Source organism: Somniosus microcephalus, chromosome 15 (genome assembly GCF_052327205.1).
Source record: "Somniosus microcephalus isolate GS21.2 chromosome 15, FLI_Smic_1.0, whole genome shotgun sequence".
Lineage (NCBI taxonomy): Eukaryota > Metazoa > Chordata > Chondrichthyes > Squaliformes > Somniosidae > Somniosus > Somniosus microcephalus.
In genome coordinates this window covers 111,233,100-111,250,176 of record NC_141001.1, presented here as the reverse complement: position 1 = coordinate 111,250,176, position 17,077 = coordinate 111,233,100, and the positions used below count along the sequence as shown (strand labels likewise).

Genomic DNA, 17,077 nt, shown 5'->3' with positions numbered 1-17,077 from the left:
ATGCCTGACTCCATAGAGTCACTGGCAAGGAGTGTACAGGAATTCGGGGCAGCGCAGGCCAGGAGTCTGCAGGACTTCGCGGCAGCACAGGCCAGGAGTCTGCAGGACTTCGCGGCAGCACAGGCTAGGAGTCAGCAGGACTTCGCTGCCTCACAGGCGGCTTCCAGCCAAGTGCTCAGTTGTGCCGTGCATTCACTGGCTGTTGTGATGCAGACACAGACCAGGGCCACACGGGCACTAACTGCTGCCACCCTCGCTGGATCGGCCAGGCATCGACGGGGCCCTCTCCGCAGCGCAGCAGCCCAACAGTCTGTGCTTCAGCAGATTGCTGCGCATGCTACAGTGCTGGCCCGTGCAAGTGCCAGTGTATCAGCCGACCAGGGAGTGCCTGTGCTCTGTCAGGTTGGCAGCATTCCTGCAGCCAACACTGTCACTCCTCCACTGCAGCTGCCACCACCCATAGGACAGGCTGCTGCCGCCCAAGCAAAGTTGGAGCAGTCAGCAGCCGGCCCCTCCAGGCCCAGAGCTGGTCCAGGCCGACCCCCAAGGGCATCTGCCGTCTCACCATCTGACCCTCAGCAGCCTTCCCCCAGCCTTGCTGCAGCCACTGGGGTCCCATTGAGGAGGAGCTGCAGGGCGGGAAGGGGCCACTCGCGGAAGCGAGGCGGATCACCCTCGCAGGGGAAAAAGTGAAAGGTGTGGCCAAAAGTTTTTTTTATATATGAGGCCGAGACTGCTGTGTTTTTTGATATATGAAGGCCGAGACTGTTGTGTTTGTTTTTTTATAAAGGCCAAGGATCATGGTCATTTTTGTTTAACTGCTTTTTGCATTTTCTGAAGGTTGTGAGAGCCAGTTATGTCTCTGACTGTTTTTTGGGAGGTTTCTCTGAATTAGTTTGTCATGCGGGAAGGGCACAGAGTTTGCACAGTAAAAAATTTTCTTTAATCGCATTGTCCATGTTTGCTTTTGGAAGTATTTGTTGCCTTGACCGGCTGAGGGCTTGCAGAGTGGCTACATTCATCTTCTTTCATTGGCACAAGCCATTCCCTGAGAGGGGGCCTAGAACCGAGTTGCAATAAGCCGCCGACGGACGGCCCTTGCACTTTGTGCCTCCCTCCCGTGTTGGTGCTCCTCCTCCTCCTCCGGTGGTCCTCCAATGTCTGCTGGCAGTGGCTGAGTCCTGCGGATAGCCAGGTTGTGCAGCATGCAGCACACTACAACGAAATGGGAGACTCGCTCAGGCGAGTACTGTAGGGCTCCCCCGGAACGATCCAGACAGCGGAACCATTGCTTGAGCACGCCGATTGTGTGCTCAATGATGTTCCTGGTTGCTTGATGGCTGTCATTGTATCGCTCTTCAGAAGGGGTGCTGGGCGCACGGAGCGGGGTCATCAGCCAGGTGCACAAAGGATAGTCTTTGTCCCCGAGAAGCCATCCTCGTGGGTGAGCCTGGGCTTCGAAAATGTCTGCCACAGAAGTCTGGCGCAGGATGAAGGCATCGTGGCTGCTGCCTGGAAAGCGGGCATTGACAGCTAGTATGAGCTGCCTGTGGTCACACACCAACTGCACGTTGAGCGAATGATAGCCCTTCCCGTTGCGGTAATCCTCGGCATTCTGTAGAGGAGCTCGCAAAGCCACATGCGTGCAGTCAATGACGCCCTGCACCATGGGGAAGCCCGCTAATACTGCAAATCTCATTGCACGCTCTTGCTGCTTGTCCGGGGTCATGGGGAAGGAGATGAACTGACGTCTCCTTCTGAAAAGGGCATTGGTCACCTGGCAGATGCAGCAATGTACCGCGAACTGGGAGATGTTGGCAATGTCCCCAGTAGCGGATTGGAAGGAGCCGGTGGCATAGAAGTTGAGAGTCACCGTCACCTTCACTGCCACCGACAGAGACGTCCTGCTCCTCAGCTGTGGCTGCAGATCTCTGTGAAGCAGCTGGCAGATCTCAGTGACCACCTCCCTTCTGAATCGCAGCCTCCGAACACACTGCTCCTCAGACATGTTCAGATATGAGAACTGCTGGCGGTATACCCTGGGTGGGTAAGGCCTCCTGTGCCGACGCCTGTTGGCCCTTCTCCGTCTGGCCATGACTGGCACTCTCTCACGGCGTCTCTGAGCCCTTTGAATGCAATGCAGTAAGCCAACGTTTCCACCCGTTGCAGCCCCCATTATATGTTTCGAATCAAGGCTATGGCACTGAAAGTGAAATCCAAGTGCAAAGCTCTGGCCTGAAGCCAGAAGTACCTGTGCGAGCGTTGAGTCAAACCAGAAAGCTCTCTCCCTTTGTCTCTCTCCAAATATCTGTCTCTCACAAAGAAGGAGTGGAACAAAATGGCTGCCACTTATAATGCAGGAGGAGTCCCCTTTAATTAGCACCGCCCAGCGACTGGGAACCGTTTCCCTCTACCAGTTGCAGGGGGCGCCAGGTGCACAGAAGGGCGGCGCCACTGAAGTTCCAGTTCGGGGCGCACCAAGGGCGTTGTACCATGAAATGACGTCAGGATCTGCGCGCGCAGCTGAGCGGGCGCTGCGGTTTTGCGCCGCCGCTAAATCTTGAGTGAAGTTCGCGAGAGGCGCAGATCGCGCCGCGCCCGGGCGCTAGCCGCTTAGCGCCCCACTTCTCCTCCTCCTAAGGCACTTGCGGCTGGCGCTAACAACTGAATTTCTAGGCCCAAACCTATTAATTTCTATCTGCACTATTAATTCATCTATTTTGTTGCGAATGCTTCGCGCATTCAGATACAGAGCCCTTAGCTTTGACTTATTTCTATTGTTCCCTGATGTCACCTTAGTCACTGATGTCTTATTACCTTTGTTACTCTCTCTGTCCCTTCCTGACCCACTCTGCTTACTTTTACCCAAAACTCTACTCTGCTCCAGAACCTTGACATTTCTCTCGCTGCTTTTAAATTTACTCTGTCCTGAATCCCCCCCACCCTCCCTTCATTAGTTTAAAGCCCTGTCTACTGCCCTAGTTATTCGGTTTGCCAAGACACTAGTCCCAGCCTGGTTTAAGTGGAGCCCGTCCCAACAGAACAGCTCCCTCTTCCCCCAGTACTGGCGCCAGTGCCCTATGAACTGAAACCCCTTCCTCCCACACTACTCTTTGAGCCATGCATTTAAACCTCTAATTGGTTTGTCCCTATGCCAATTTGCGCGTGGCTCAGGTAACAATCCAGAGATTATTACCTTTGAGGTTCTGCTTTTTAATTTGGATCCTAGCTCCTCAAACTCCCTCAGCAGAACCTCATTCCTTGTTCTACCTATGTCGTTGGTTCCTACGTGGACCACGACAACTGGATCCTCTCTCTTCCACTCCAAGTTCTCCTCCAGCAAGGAGATGTCTTTAACCCTGGCACCGGGTAGGCAACACAACCTTTGGAACTCTCGGTCGCGGCTGCAGAGAACAGTATCTATCCCCCTGACTATACTGTCCCCTACCACAACTAAATTCCCTTTCACTCCCCCACTTGAATGGCCTCCTGCACCATGGTGCCATGGTCAGCTTGCTCATCCATCCTGCAGGCTTTTCCCTCATCCACACAGGCAGTAAGAACCGCATACCTGTTGGACAAGGGCAAAGGCTGAGGCTCCTCCAGCACTGCACCTGGGGTCCCCTTACCTGCCTGAGTGGCATTCACACCCTCCTGCCCCTGATCACTAACCAGACCTGTACCACTACTTAACCTAAGGGGTGTGACTGCCTCCTGGATCAAAGTGTCCAGGTAACTCTCCCCACCCCTCATGCCCCGCAATGTCTGCACCTCAGACTCCAGCTCAAAAACTCTGAGCTGAAGTTCCTCAAGATGCAGGCACTTACTGCAAACGTGGTTGTCCGGGATCAAAATGCACTCCACAAACTCCCGCATACTGCAGTTGCGGCACACCACCTGCACTGCCATCCCTATATGATCTTGTTTTACTTAATTAAATTTAATTACATTTATAATTAGGTAACTTAGTTTACAGTGTAGTTTCTTGACTATTTACTTGATCTAGATTAAGTTATGGGTACTGAAATTAAATATCTACCTGTAACACAAAGTACTACAAGTAGTAAATACTGTGGCAACAAGAGCAGGTCAGAGGCTAGGTATTCTGCGGCGAGTGTCTCACCACCTGACTCCCCAAAGCCTTTCAACTATCTACAAGGCACAAGTAAGGAGTGTGATGGAATACTCTCCACTTGCCTGGATGAGTGCAGCTCCAACAACACTCAAGAAGCTCGACGCCATCCAGGACAAAGCAGCCCACTTGATTGGCACCCCATCCACCACCGGCGTACCGTGGCTGCAGTGTGTACCATCTACAAGATGCACTGCAGCAACTCGCCAAGGCTTCTTCGGCAGCACCTCCCAAACCTGTGACCTCTTCCACCTAGAAGGGCAAGGTCAACAGGCGCATGGGAACACCACCACCTCCAAGTTCCCCTCCAAGTCACACACCATCCTGACTTAGAAGTATATCGCCGATCCTTCATCGTCACTGGGTCAAAATCCTGGAACTCCCTATCTACAGCACTGTGGGAGTACTTTCACCACACGGACTGCAGCAGCTCAAGAAGGCAGCTCACCACCATCTTCTCAAGGGCAATTGGGGATGGGCAATAAATGCTGGCCTTGCCAGCGACGCCCACATCCCATAAACGAATAGAAAAAAAAAGGCAAAAAACAGCAGCTCCTTCCCCCTCTTCTCCGAATTCCCATTCTTTGCAAATTCTCAAATAAAACATTCTGGGGGCGATTTTGCCAGCCCTGGGGAGGCGGTTTGGAGGCGGGACTACCGGGGAAAATGGCAGAACCCTAACCCTAACCCATCCCACCCCCAAGCCATCTTCCCAGGAGCCGGGTCCTGTCTCCTCGAGGCGGGAAGGAGATTACAACCACTTAACTGCCTGTTAACAGGTAGTTAACAGGCAGTTAAGAGGATTATCCCCATTTTTCCAACAGAGGTGCGGGCTTCGCGACGTCGGGAAATCCCGCCAGGGTCAGCGAGGCGAGCAGTGGGACTGCGGGGGTGAGAGGGGTCCAAAGGTGCGCTGTGGAGGTGAGTGATGGGTGCAAGTGTGGAGAGGTAAGTATGTGAGGTGAGTGAAAAGTGTTAGAAAAAGTTTCATTGCCTTTGTTTCTTCCTGCAGGCTTCAATTGTTGGGGATCCGGAGGCTCCGGCATCTCCCCGACAGAGATGACAGAATGGCTGCTGCATTCTCCGATGCAACAGCCATTTGCTTTCTGCTCAGTAAATAGGTTTGGTGAGCCTTGAGTACAAGAACTCACCAAACAACAGAGAATGTCAGTATTTGACAGCTTCTCAAAGCTGTCAAACGATGACAATTCATCTGTCAAAAATTTTTGACAGATGAAACGTCACACGCTGACGTTCTCTGTCACTGGTTTTCCCTTAATTGGCCTGCTAAGCCCACTGGGCGGGCTTAACAAGGTCAATCAAGGGAAAATAGCGTGGACTGGCCACAAGTCGATGGAGTCAGGACTAAAACCCGACAAGCAGCAGTCCCGCCTCCAACGTGCCCCCATTGGCAAAATCACCCCCTCTGTTTAAGTACACTCCATTTTAATCCTGCTCTGTGCAGACCGCTCTGTGCTCTGCAGACCTGTTTACTCTTATACTATTTGCAGGATCTAGGGTCACAGGAGCAGCAAGTTGAAACTGATGTGTATGAAGGTTAGGGCTTCAGATGTGTGACGTTGGAAGGAGACTAGGTCTAGTCTGAGAGGCTGCGACAATCATATTAAGGGGTCTAGGGAGAGGTGAACGTAGTTAGTTCATGAAGACTTGCACCAGGAACAATAAAATCATGTTGATGGAAACAAAATACCATGGGGGAGAAATTCGGTATCGCCCCGTTTGGGGCGCAATTATCGGCCGGGCACAAAGTTTAGCGCCTGGCGCTAATTATCGCCTCCAACTGAAAACTTGGCCTCTATCGCCCCGGAGGTGATTGGAGCGCTAAATCAGGCACTACACACCTTTCTTAAGGCGCTAACACCGAGGAGCAAGGCGCTACCTCAGGGCGCTGACAAAGCTCAGGTGATGTCAGTTAGCAATGGAACATAGACACACTGGCACCGGCCAGTTCTTAAAGGGGAGGGTCGATCTTGCTCTCCAGCCACACCCTGCTCATTGCAGCCTTGAATCTTGGCCTGGAGAGACCTGTACATCAAATCTGTTGGAAAGAACAATGGAGAGGCCCAGGGAAAGAGCTCAGAGTGCAGCCCCCATAGTTTCTTCTAAAGCGATGCAAGGTCAAATCAAAATGAACCTGCAAAGTGCTGCTCAGTACCCAAAATTCCTTCACACAGCATTGAATCTCTCCAGAAGTCTCTCTCTCTCTCTCTCTCGGAATGCGTGGTGCAAAAATATTGCCGACAAAAAAAGGCAGGAAGTGGCCGCCTTTAAATAGCGCTCCCCTAGTCCCTTCCCGACTGCAAAACATTCTCCTCTACCTGTCATTGCTAGCAGCAGGCGGAAAGGCAGGGGGCGCCACTCAATATCCGGTCCGGGGCGCTACCAGGGCACTGCACGCTCGACTGACGTCACGATCTGCGGGCGCAGGAGATCGTGGCGGTAGTGTTTAGCACCACCGCAAAATGTCTGGTCAATTTCACAAGCGGTGAAAACATCACCGCGCCTGGGCGCTAGTTGCTTTGCGCCCCCCTAAGAGGGTGCTAACAGGAGGCGCAAATCAACCGAATTTTTCCCCCCATATATATAGGAACAGAGGAACCTAGGAACAGGAGTATAGCCCTCGAGCCTGTTCTGCCATTCAATGAGATCATGGCTGATCTGCGACCGAACTCCTTTATATACACGCCTTTGCCCCATATTCATTAATGCCTTTGGTTGACAAAAATCTATCAATCTCAGATTTAAACTTAACAATTCATCTAGCATCAATTGTCATTTGCGGAAGAGAGTTCCAAAGTTCTACCAACCTTTGTGTTTCCTAATTTCACTCCTGAAAGGTCTGGCTCTAAATTTTAGACTATGCCCCCAAGTCCTAGACTCCACAATAGTTTCTCTCTATCTACCCTATCTGTTCCCCTTAATATCTTGAAAACTTCAATTAAATCACCCATAACCTTCTAAATTCTAGGGAATACAACCCTAATTTGTGTAATCCCTCCTCGTAATTTAACCCTTGAAGTCCGGGTATCATTCTGGTAAACCTACACTGCACTCCCTTCCTGAGGTGTGGTGCCCAGAACTGCTCTCATGGAGATACAGTGACATTGATTCAGCAGCTACACAATATGAATTGAACAGAATGCTATATTCAGTAGATAATTTATATGAATCGAACTTTGCTCATAAGGTTCACCACTGCGGAAATACTTGACAAAATACAGTTCTCGAGAAGAGGGGCGTGAATTTTTCATGCTTAAATTATTTTTTCTTAGTCACAAAACAAGTTCAATTTGTCCTCAACTTTATACTTTTGGTGAACAAAACACAAATAGCTAAATGTTCCAAGTTTACATAAGAAATAATTGTAATGAAGAAATAGATATTGTAATATACAAAAATATTTGTATTTATGGCTTGTAATAGCCTAAACAGCATTCTTTACAATTCAAGAAAACCCATTTGGGAACAAATTAGCAATTTTTTTTTTTTTTTTTAATCGTTCATAACGAACATATTGAGCGCCTGGTCTAAATTTAGCATTTACTGAAACCGTCTCTATTTACATTTATTGTTGAATGCAAAATAGAAGAAATCACTCTGAGCCCCCCAACTGAGAGTAAAGAGGTGGGAAAGGATTATTTCCCAGGGCCTGGCAGTGATATTGCCAGGTGGTTCCCTACATTGAAGGTGTTATCAATAATCGCATTACATTTCCACTAAATCTTACAGGCAGCAGAAATGTCACCAAAGCTGCTTTCATCTCATTCCTTCAAAATACTTGCAAGTCGCTTCACCTGAAAGAAGTAAAATCCACATGCAGCTGCTGCTTTAGCAACCAGTGGATGCAGTGAGAATGGCAAATGTGATCCAATTTCACTGTGCCGGTGGCCTCTATTCCCTGTCCAATAATACATCTGTTAGAAAATCCTGCAGCTACAAATCAACTTTAATCCTACCAGGGACCTCATGTTGGTCTTGTCTTCCAAACATTGCAGCAGGTTCTGGCTGATTCTGCCGCTGATTTCTGTCAGTGTCTGGGGATGTTCTCAAATCCCAGCTCTGCTGAGAAGAATAAGCTAAGGATCACAAAGCATGACCCCAAAAACCCTGATATGACTATATGGTGACCCAGGGGCATTCATTCTAGGTGAAGATTAGAACTTTGCATAATAAGATTACACGGCAAGTGAACGATATCAAGGGACTATCCATATGTACTTGCCTTGTTTTGTATGGCCAGGCTTTGCTCCATACTAAAAAAGCGTGTTTCTTTCTGTTAGAAATGACAAGGATTCACATAAATTAGTTGATCATTTCAAGCTTTAATGTATCTCCCATTACATCTCTTTTACTGACAGCTCTTTTGCAATCCAGGGCATTGTTCTCTTTTATTCTTTCACTGTATCATCCTGATTTCAATTTACATGCGCACAGATTTGCTAGAAATTTACACCTGGACTGACCTTACAGAGGATTACAAATGGCTATGTACACAATGCTAGAGAGAAATCAATGAGCTCTCCGATTAACCAGGACATCTGTTTTGTTCCTAAATTACAAGTATTCATTAAAAGTATTTTCACATTTAATTTCAAATAGGGAAAATTTTAAAAGCAAAATACTTTTCAATTGAATCCAATAATCCATTTATTCTACGAGGACATTTTAAGCAGGCTCATGGTCTCTTTTGCAGAGCAGTTTTGATTTAGATGTAGCTGTACTAGTCAAATTCATAGAAATTAAGCCTCATCATTAAGCTGAAGCATTTTTTCTCAATGAAACGAGTTAAAACATTTTTTTAAATTCCCTTTAAGTTATATTTCTGAAGGTGGTGTTAATTTGCTAAGTTCTTCTTGTTTCTTGTAGTTACATTTTCAATCATCGATTTTAGTTATTGTTGTCCTTTTCAGGCTTCTCTTACTGCGACCACCATCTCATGACCAGGAGGGTAAAAATCAGCCCATATCACCTATTGACATTGTGCATTTACTTGCAGTGTGATCCCTAAACAGTGAGTGTCACTCGTCATTGATATCTGCAAATACCCCACAGTGGAGGGATTTATTAGCTTTGAGCAGAACCTAATCAATGGGACTGCTTCTCTTCCCCAATAAAAGTTCGAAGTAAATAGCTTATTACTAAACACATGAACCTCTTGTACCTCTACCGCAGTCTCCAATTCATAAGGTTTGTGTCAACTGTTTTGAGTTGAAGGCACTGAATCCCTTGATTGTATCACAGCCTTGTAAATCACTTTTAACCATCATCATTAATAAGGTTGAGATTTTAGAGTGCTTCCTTTCTCAGAGCTATGTTAGGCTCAATGTCTTTGGAACATTTTGACGTGCTTAGATATTCATTGGCTTTAGCAGAATTGTGCTACACTAGTGAATGATTCTAATAATGGTGTAGAAACAACCTGAAGACAACACGCTTCAGATAACACTGAAGGGAAAAAAAGATTCGCAAAGCATTGGCGAACTTCAAGCGCATAAAGTGTCGTATACACACACACACATACATACATATACACAATGCTCCCCCTAATTTTTTTTGGGTGCGCGGTCCCTTTAACGAGCTGCATGGCCCATTCAATGTTTCATGCAGGTGCAAAATTTCACGTTTGAAAAGCCGGTCCCAGACCAGCAGACAGTTGTGCAGCCACACAGCTTAGCGGGAACGTTAATACACATCTACATACATACACAGACAGACACACACACACATATATATATATAATCTATATATATATATACACGTGTGTGTGTATATATGTATATATATATATACTGAGCAAGATTGATTCACTTCAGTTAAGACTAAATTGTTTTGCTATTTTCTGTTGATGTTCAGTCATTTCTACAGTTAAATGATGTTTTTTTCTCACTATTGATTAAATTTCATCCTTCACTTTTAACACTGACATTAATACGTTCATGTTTAGCCAAAAAATCCACAAACAGAAGCAATACATGACAGCTTACAAAATTGGACAAATAAGCCTCCAAATGTCTCAATCCAAGACATTATGTAATAGAATTGTATTCCTGTTACCGATCAGTTATGACAGGGAAGCTACTGTTTTCTTTCCTCCTTATTTAACAAGAAAAACACCTTGCGTCTCATACTCAAACGAGAACAGCAATATCTATCCAGTTTTAGTCCCTAGACTTCAAAACTCATGAATAAAAATTAATCATTTCACTTGAGCATCCGAAATATGCTGAGCCTATTAGACAAGAACAAAAGCATATGCACAAAAGAGTTTTAATAAATTTCAAAGCCTGTCAGAACAGCGTTCTCATTTAAATTATAAATTGCAAAATATGCACTGAAGGATCTGGACTGCAGTGCCACTAAGCAGATTACACAAAACCCTGCGTTCAGTATGATAATGTGCTCATGGCCTCCCAGATGGGAGTCTGAAATAAAAAGGCTATCACTGTAGCAAGGGAAAACTCCTTGTGATCTCTAGTCTCTACACTGCAGATGACAGCCAAATAGTATGTTGATTATTCTGTTTGTGCTGCTTAGCTCATTTAATACAGGATAAAAGTGATGTGATCCACTGTGAATTCAATAGGTTCTGCTGTGTTATTACTCTTAATGTAATTAAGCCTCCGATTTCAACTTTATGATACGCCGTACTACAATGCTAAGAGAATTTTGGAAAGCAGAGGTAGCATTTAAGCCTGGCACCGACCAAGGACAAATTTGAGAGCGTTTAAGTCTAATGAAAGAGAGTGTACAATGTTTATCCCCGCAGTAATTGCCAATAAGTAGAGTTTAAGATACAGTGGAACAAGATCTGATCATCACAACAATTAAAGCAATGTGTACAAAAAAAAGCAAATTACATTGCTTAGAAGAAATAAACTTGATCAATATCTAAATTCTAAATGGTGTGCAGAGAGCGTCGTCATCATATCATTTAGCATCAACTCTTTGTTGGGTTTGGATGAATCCTGAAAACACTTCTACCATCTTTGCAGCTTTCAAAAAAGACTCTACCATCTGCTAAGTGATACCCACACAGACCAGGGATAGAAGTTCCCAATAACAAACTGCTGATTATGCCATGATAAACCTGAAGTAATGATATCACCATCACTAATCCCCTTGTATGAGCATCGTCACACATTAAGGACATGCGATCTCAAACCCTCAACATCCACACTGACAGCTGCTGTTGGCTCAAAAAATAGGATCAAGCCTGCATCCAAAATGGAAACAATATATAATTTAAAAAAAACACACACTTGGGGCTGACTTTAAAACGGTAATCACATCTTAGAATTCAGTAGATGATTCTAAACTAATTGCGCTTCACACTTGGCATTTATGATTTCATCTGAACTCAATTAGATTACTGCTTGTAACCATTCAGGGGTAACTCTTAGTCCAGATACGTTACTGTATTAAGTACAGTAAGAGATACGTGCAGAACCACAAATCTGTATTCAACTGTAGCACTGTGTTTCCTTCAGTCATGTTTACCTTCATTTCATCATTGTTCTTCAAACATGTAGAGTGAAGTGCTTAGTGCCACAGACTTCTCTGTAGCTGTATTGATGCAGCTCTGCATATTAGAAGATAGAAAGTGCAATTTGCACTGTGGTAATAATCCCCCAGGTAAATATTTTCTCCTCACCTCTGCAAGCTGGAAGGAGCTCTTCTGTGACAATGTTCTAGATCTAACAGCACTAGTTGCAATTTCTGAAATGTGCTGTTAGGCGTCAACTGAGTTTCAATGGTAGACAAGGTACGCATTTCAATCTCGGTTTACTCTTACTGAGAGTCTTTGTAGGATTTTATTTAATTTACAATAATACTATACTATCGGGTTAAAACTAAACGCAGAAGTCTCATATGCTGTGTCTTTGTTGTGTTTGGCAAAAATACTGTAAACGTCTGAAAATACACCAACTAACCTTTCAGACCCTCTGTACATCACTACAACAGTGTTAGGCACAAGAGTCTCATGAAATTTAAACACTGGAAAAATATCAGCAAAAGCCATCAACAGTTTTACTTGAATACTACATTTCTTTGAAATGGGAATCTGCTATCAGCATTAGTGACACAAACCCCCAGATATAAAATAGACGACCATCTGGAAAATTTGTTGATGATGACCAAGGTAACTGTAAACTACAGTTTACATGGGCTTAGCTATCAGAAGCTTACTGTACAAACCTGCAGATTTATGGATCTAAAAGGATATGGCAAACAAAGAGATGCATTATTTCTAAAGCCAATCTGTGTCAGTACCGGTATCAACTTTAGCTTGGCTCAGTTGGCAGCACTCTTATCTCTGAATTTGAAGGTTGTGGTTCAAGTTCCATTCCTGGATATGAGCACATAATCTAGGCTGACATTGCACTGCAACACTGAGGGAGTGTTACATTGCTAAAACGAGGACACACTTGTCTGTTCTGCTGGCTTAAGTGGACATTAAAGAGCTTTTGGCACTTTTTCAAGAAGAGTTTTCCTGGCCAACAATACACCACCAAGATCAGATTAAACAAAAAATTGTATTTATATCGAGCCTTTAATGTACAAAATGTCCCAAAGCACGTAAAAGAGTAATACTAGGAGGCAAGGAACACCAAGCTAGGGAAGAGTATAAGAGGGAGAGTTGAAGGCTTAGGTAAAAGAAGTTGGTTATAAGAAGGGTTTTAAAGGAGGAGAGAGAAGAGAAGTGGTGGAGCCTCGGCAGCGAGTTCCAAAGAACAAGGCCTGTGATTGAAAGCTTTGCCATCAGCGGAGAGGGTGTAAAATGCACAGAAGACCAAGGTCGGAAGACAAAAGGCTGTGGGAGGTTGCAGGGGTATGGTGGAGTGAGGCCATGAAGGGATTTGAAGATGAAGACGTGGATTTTAAGTTTAAGTTTAATATTTCGGGGGACAGTGTAGGTCCACAAGGCTGGAATCTATGGATGAAAGGGGATCAGTGTCAGACAGGGTATGAGCAGCTGTATTTTGGGCAAGCTAATATTTTATGGTGTGTGAACAAAGAAATACCAGCAAGCAGAGCATTGGAATTATTGAGTCTGGAGGTATTAAAAAAAAGCATGGATAAGAGTTTCAATGGGATTAAGACTGGGGCCGAGTCAGGCAATCTTGCTGAGATAGAAATGTTAGAAACCAGGAGGGGGATGGAGTCACTGTCAAGGAAGCAAAGTTTATGGTGAATACCAGAAACCGTGGCTTCAGTGTTCCCAAATGGGCAGCTGAAGTAAGTTGTAATTCATCCAAGACTGGCAATACGACAGCAAAGAAGTGACCATGGGAGCAAAAGAAGTGGTGGAGAGGTAAAGCTAGGTATGATCATCATCATACATAAGGAAGCTAACGCTGTGCCAGCAGAAGATGTCACCGAGGGACAGCATATAGATGAGGAAAAGGAGGACCAAGGATACATCTTTGGGACACTCTTGCAATGCCAGTGCAAGGAAGCGAACTTGCAGCATGCAAAATATTTCGCCTACCCAAGGTCAGTAACTGCAGTTCAAAGTAATCCATTGCCTGTAAAGTGGTTTGGGAAGTTTCTGACAAAGACGATTAGGCGATATATAAATGCAAGTTCTTTTCTTTGGTGTAGGTTTTACACTGTTCTAAAAGGTTGTGTTACCCAATAGCAAAAAGAAGATTTTTGGTGATTCATTTTGCTTGCTATGATGGAACCAATATTTAGAGGACGCGCTACGCTAACCTTCACAATGCAAGATGTAATAAAAGATGACGTGATGGTGAAGGCATGATGAAAACCTACAGTTAAGAATTTTAGTGTTGTATTAAAATTAAAATATCCATTAAGGTGCAATTAAAAAAAAAGAAATGTTGTAGAATGTTAGAAATCATTCACCGAAATTCAAACCTTTGCCTTTAGTTTACTTGTCAAAGGTGATGAGATAATCAAGGATAAGAAAATATAGTGATGAACATAACAATTATATTTCAAATATTATATTGTGGAATAAATAGAATAATAAAGCTACAGAAGTGTAATGCAGACTATAATCTGAAATCGAGATAAAGCTACACGTGTCTCATGCATGTGTTCACTCAATAATAGGCTATAAGGCTATAACCCTTCTTTCTCATGTTAACATTGCTATTTAATATTTTCTACACGGTAAATTTCTTCATGATTACTCTTAAATGTAGATGGTTACAGATTGTAGTCCATTACAAGGTGAAAATACTTGTCTAAGTTGAGATTCACTCTCAATTTATCAAGGTCAGTGTCATCCCAGAGTCTTTGCGGAACTGGCCAATATTTATCCCTGAATCAACATCACTAAAACAGATTTATCTGGTCATTATCACAGTGCTGTTTGTGGGAGCTTGCTGTGCGTTTCCTACATTACAACATTGACTACACTTCAAAAAGCACTTCATTGGCTGTAAAGCGCTTTGGGACATCCTGAGGTCGTGAAAGGTGCTACAGAAATGCAAGTCTTCCTTCCTTCCTTTCTTTCAGAATGGGGTAATAAATACAAATCATAATCAAGTCCACTGGCTTGCAGTTTTCAAAGAAAAATGGATGTGTTCTTAGAATGTGACCCCCAAAACATCAGTAAAATTCCTGGCATCCTAGGTGATAAAAAACAGAATTTGACTTATTCATGAACTGATGGCGTTGATTATAAATGGCCAGAATTGCAGAATTCCCCAAAACACCAGTAAAAATCCCAAACCCATTGAAAAATGAAATTTGGCTTATCCAGTAACTAAACCATGGCATCCTGAGGCAGGAGAGAGTTTTCCTGACCTCCTGCCTCATTTTCCAGAACAACCACTCACTGGGCTGGATTTTCCCAGCTGAGGCGGGTTCGCAGCGGGAGAGGTAGTTGACGGGTTCCGGTCCTGCTCCTGGCTGCAGCCGCTCTGCTCAAACAATTTTCCACTGATTGAGCTTGTTAAGCCCTCGGTGCGCGTTACCCGGCCCAATCACTAGGTGCCGGTCTGTTCAGCTCCTCTGATGACACGTTTGCTGCCGTTCTATTTAAGGGGGCCATGTCCCCATTTGCTCTCACTTCTACTTCCGCACTCCTGAGTGCTGCTTGATTGCAAAATGACTGCACAGAGACAGAGGGCTGCGCCATGCTTCAACGATGACTCCCTCCATGTTCTTGTGGAGGGAGTTAGAGGACGCAGGGAGGCTCTATTCCCTGGGAATGGAAGGAGGAGACCTCCTCACCAGGCCAAGGCAACCTGGCTGCAAATAGCTGAGGAGGTCACTGCAAGGTCTGTTGTTGCTCACACCTGGGTGCAATGCAGGAAGAGGCTCAATGATCTCCTGCGTTCAGGAAAAAAGTGAGTATAAAAGCACACTTCCCTTCATTCTGCTGTGCCTGTCATCACATCCCCATCACTCTGCATTGCCAACCCTACTCCTGCACATCCTTACTCACCCCAACATCCCTTGCAGCATCACCCATCCGTCTCTCCCTATGTACAGAAGCGCATCCCCATCTTACTATGCACCCCTCACACTCACTCTCAAAGTTATGCAATGACAACAACCAACAACTCAAAAGGAGACAACTTGGTATTGGCACCCAACTCCATCATAGTCTCCCTCTAAACATCTATCCTATCCATTCTTTACACTCATAGAAACACAGAAGATAGGAGCAGGAGTAGGCCATTCGGCCCCTCGAGCCTGCTCCGCCATTTAATGAGATCATGGCTGATCATCCAAATTCAGTACCCTGTCCCTGCTTTCTCCCCATATCCCTTGATCCCTTTAGCCTTAAGAAATATATCCAACTCCTTCTTGAATATATTTAAAGAATTGGCCTCCACTGCCTTCTGTGGTAGGGAATTCTACAGGTTCACCACTCTCTGGGTGAAGAAATTCCTCCTCATCTCAGTCCTAAATGGCTTACCCCTTATCCTTAGACTGTGACCCCTGGTTCTGGACTCCCCTGCCATTGGGAACATCCTTCCTGTATCTAGCCTGTCTAGTCCTGTTAGAATTTTATAAGTTTCAATTGTGGTGTATGTGCCTTTAAGAGCAATTATGGTGTATGTGCCTTTAAGAGCCCCAGGTGTGCGTAATGCCGGTAATTGCCACTTGGGCTATATAAGCCTGTGTATTGTGTATATCCTTTAGAAACCCACCCCCCCCAGACTTGCTCAGTAAATACCTATGAACCAACTCCTGTCTTCAGTGTCTTTATCTACACACGGACACTACAGTGGCGACGAAGTGGAAACGGACTTACCTGCAATTCGGCAGCACCTCAAGGACATCGATTCCTCCAGCGTCCTGAAGACTCAAGGAAGTAAGAGAAACTGTGGTTTCACCAGCTGGCCAAGCTGGTGACAGGTACTGCGCTAATCCTTCCTGGGCGTCAGGCTGGAGCTCCAGCGGCGGGCTCTACAGCTGAGACAGGCAGCGAAATCGGAGGCAAGCAATAACGGACTGGGAGGGTGCACTCGAGAGACGGCCGGCGCGGCAAGCAGTTCAGCGTTTAGACCTCCGTCGGGAACGAGTCTCCAACAGTGAATAAACGGAAACCACAGTAAAACAGCGTTGTTAGCGGTAGCAGCGGCGGGAAAGCGCGGGAAGCGCCATATCGTTGCTACAGAGAGAAGAAAAAAAAAAGCGCGGGAAGCGCCATATCTTTTCTGAAATGCCTAAATCTGGTAATATTGAGGCTTTTGATGGCGAAATAGAAGATTGGACCACATACGTGGAAAGAGTAGAGGTTTATTGCACTGCAAATGGAATAACAGATGAAAAAAAAGCTTCAGTACTTCTGAACTTAATGGACGCGAAGACATACGGGCTGTTACGAAATTTAATCACTCCAGCCAAACCAAAGGACAAGACTTTTAAAGAAATTGTTGATACCCTGCAGGAGCATTTAAACCCAACACCGCTGCTGATAGTGGAACGATTCAAGTTCTT

At 45.2% G+C, this 17,077-nt stretch overlaps 1 protein-coding gene across 6 annotated transcripts in view; it reads right to left on the bottom strand.

Annotated features, from left to right (window-relative positions):
• The window catches only part of immp1l (inner mitochondrial membrane peptidase subunit 1), a 180,933-nt gene that overhangs the window by 92,492 nt on the left and 71,364 nt on the right, over nucleotides 1-17,077 (bottom strand). For 5 of the 6 annotated variants that reach the window (XM_086008286.1, XM_086008285.1, XM_086008291.1 and 2 more), the window contains exon 3: nucleotides 8,376-8,426. The exons of the other annotated variant lie outside the window; for it this stretch is intronic. The gene's annotated coding sequence lies outside the window, so the exon portion shown is untranslated. The remainder of the gene's footprint in view (nucleotides 1-8,375; nucleotides 8,427-17,077) is intronic. 6 annotated transcript variants of the gene reach the window in all.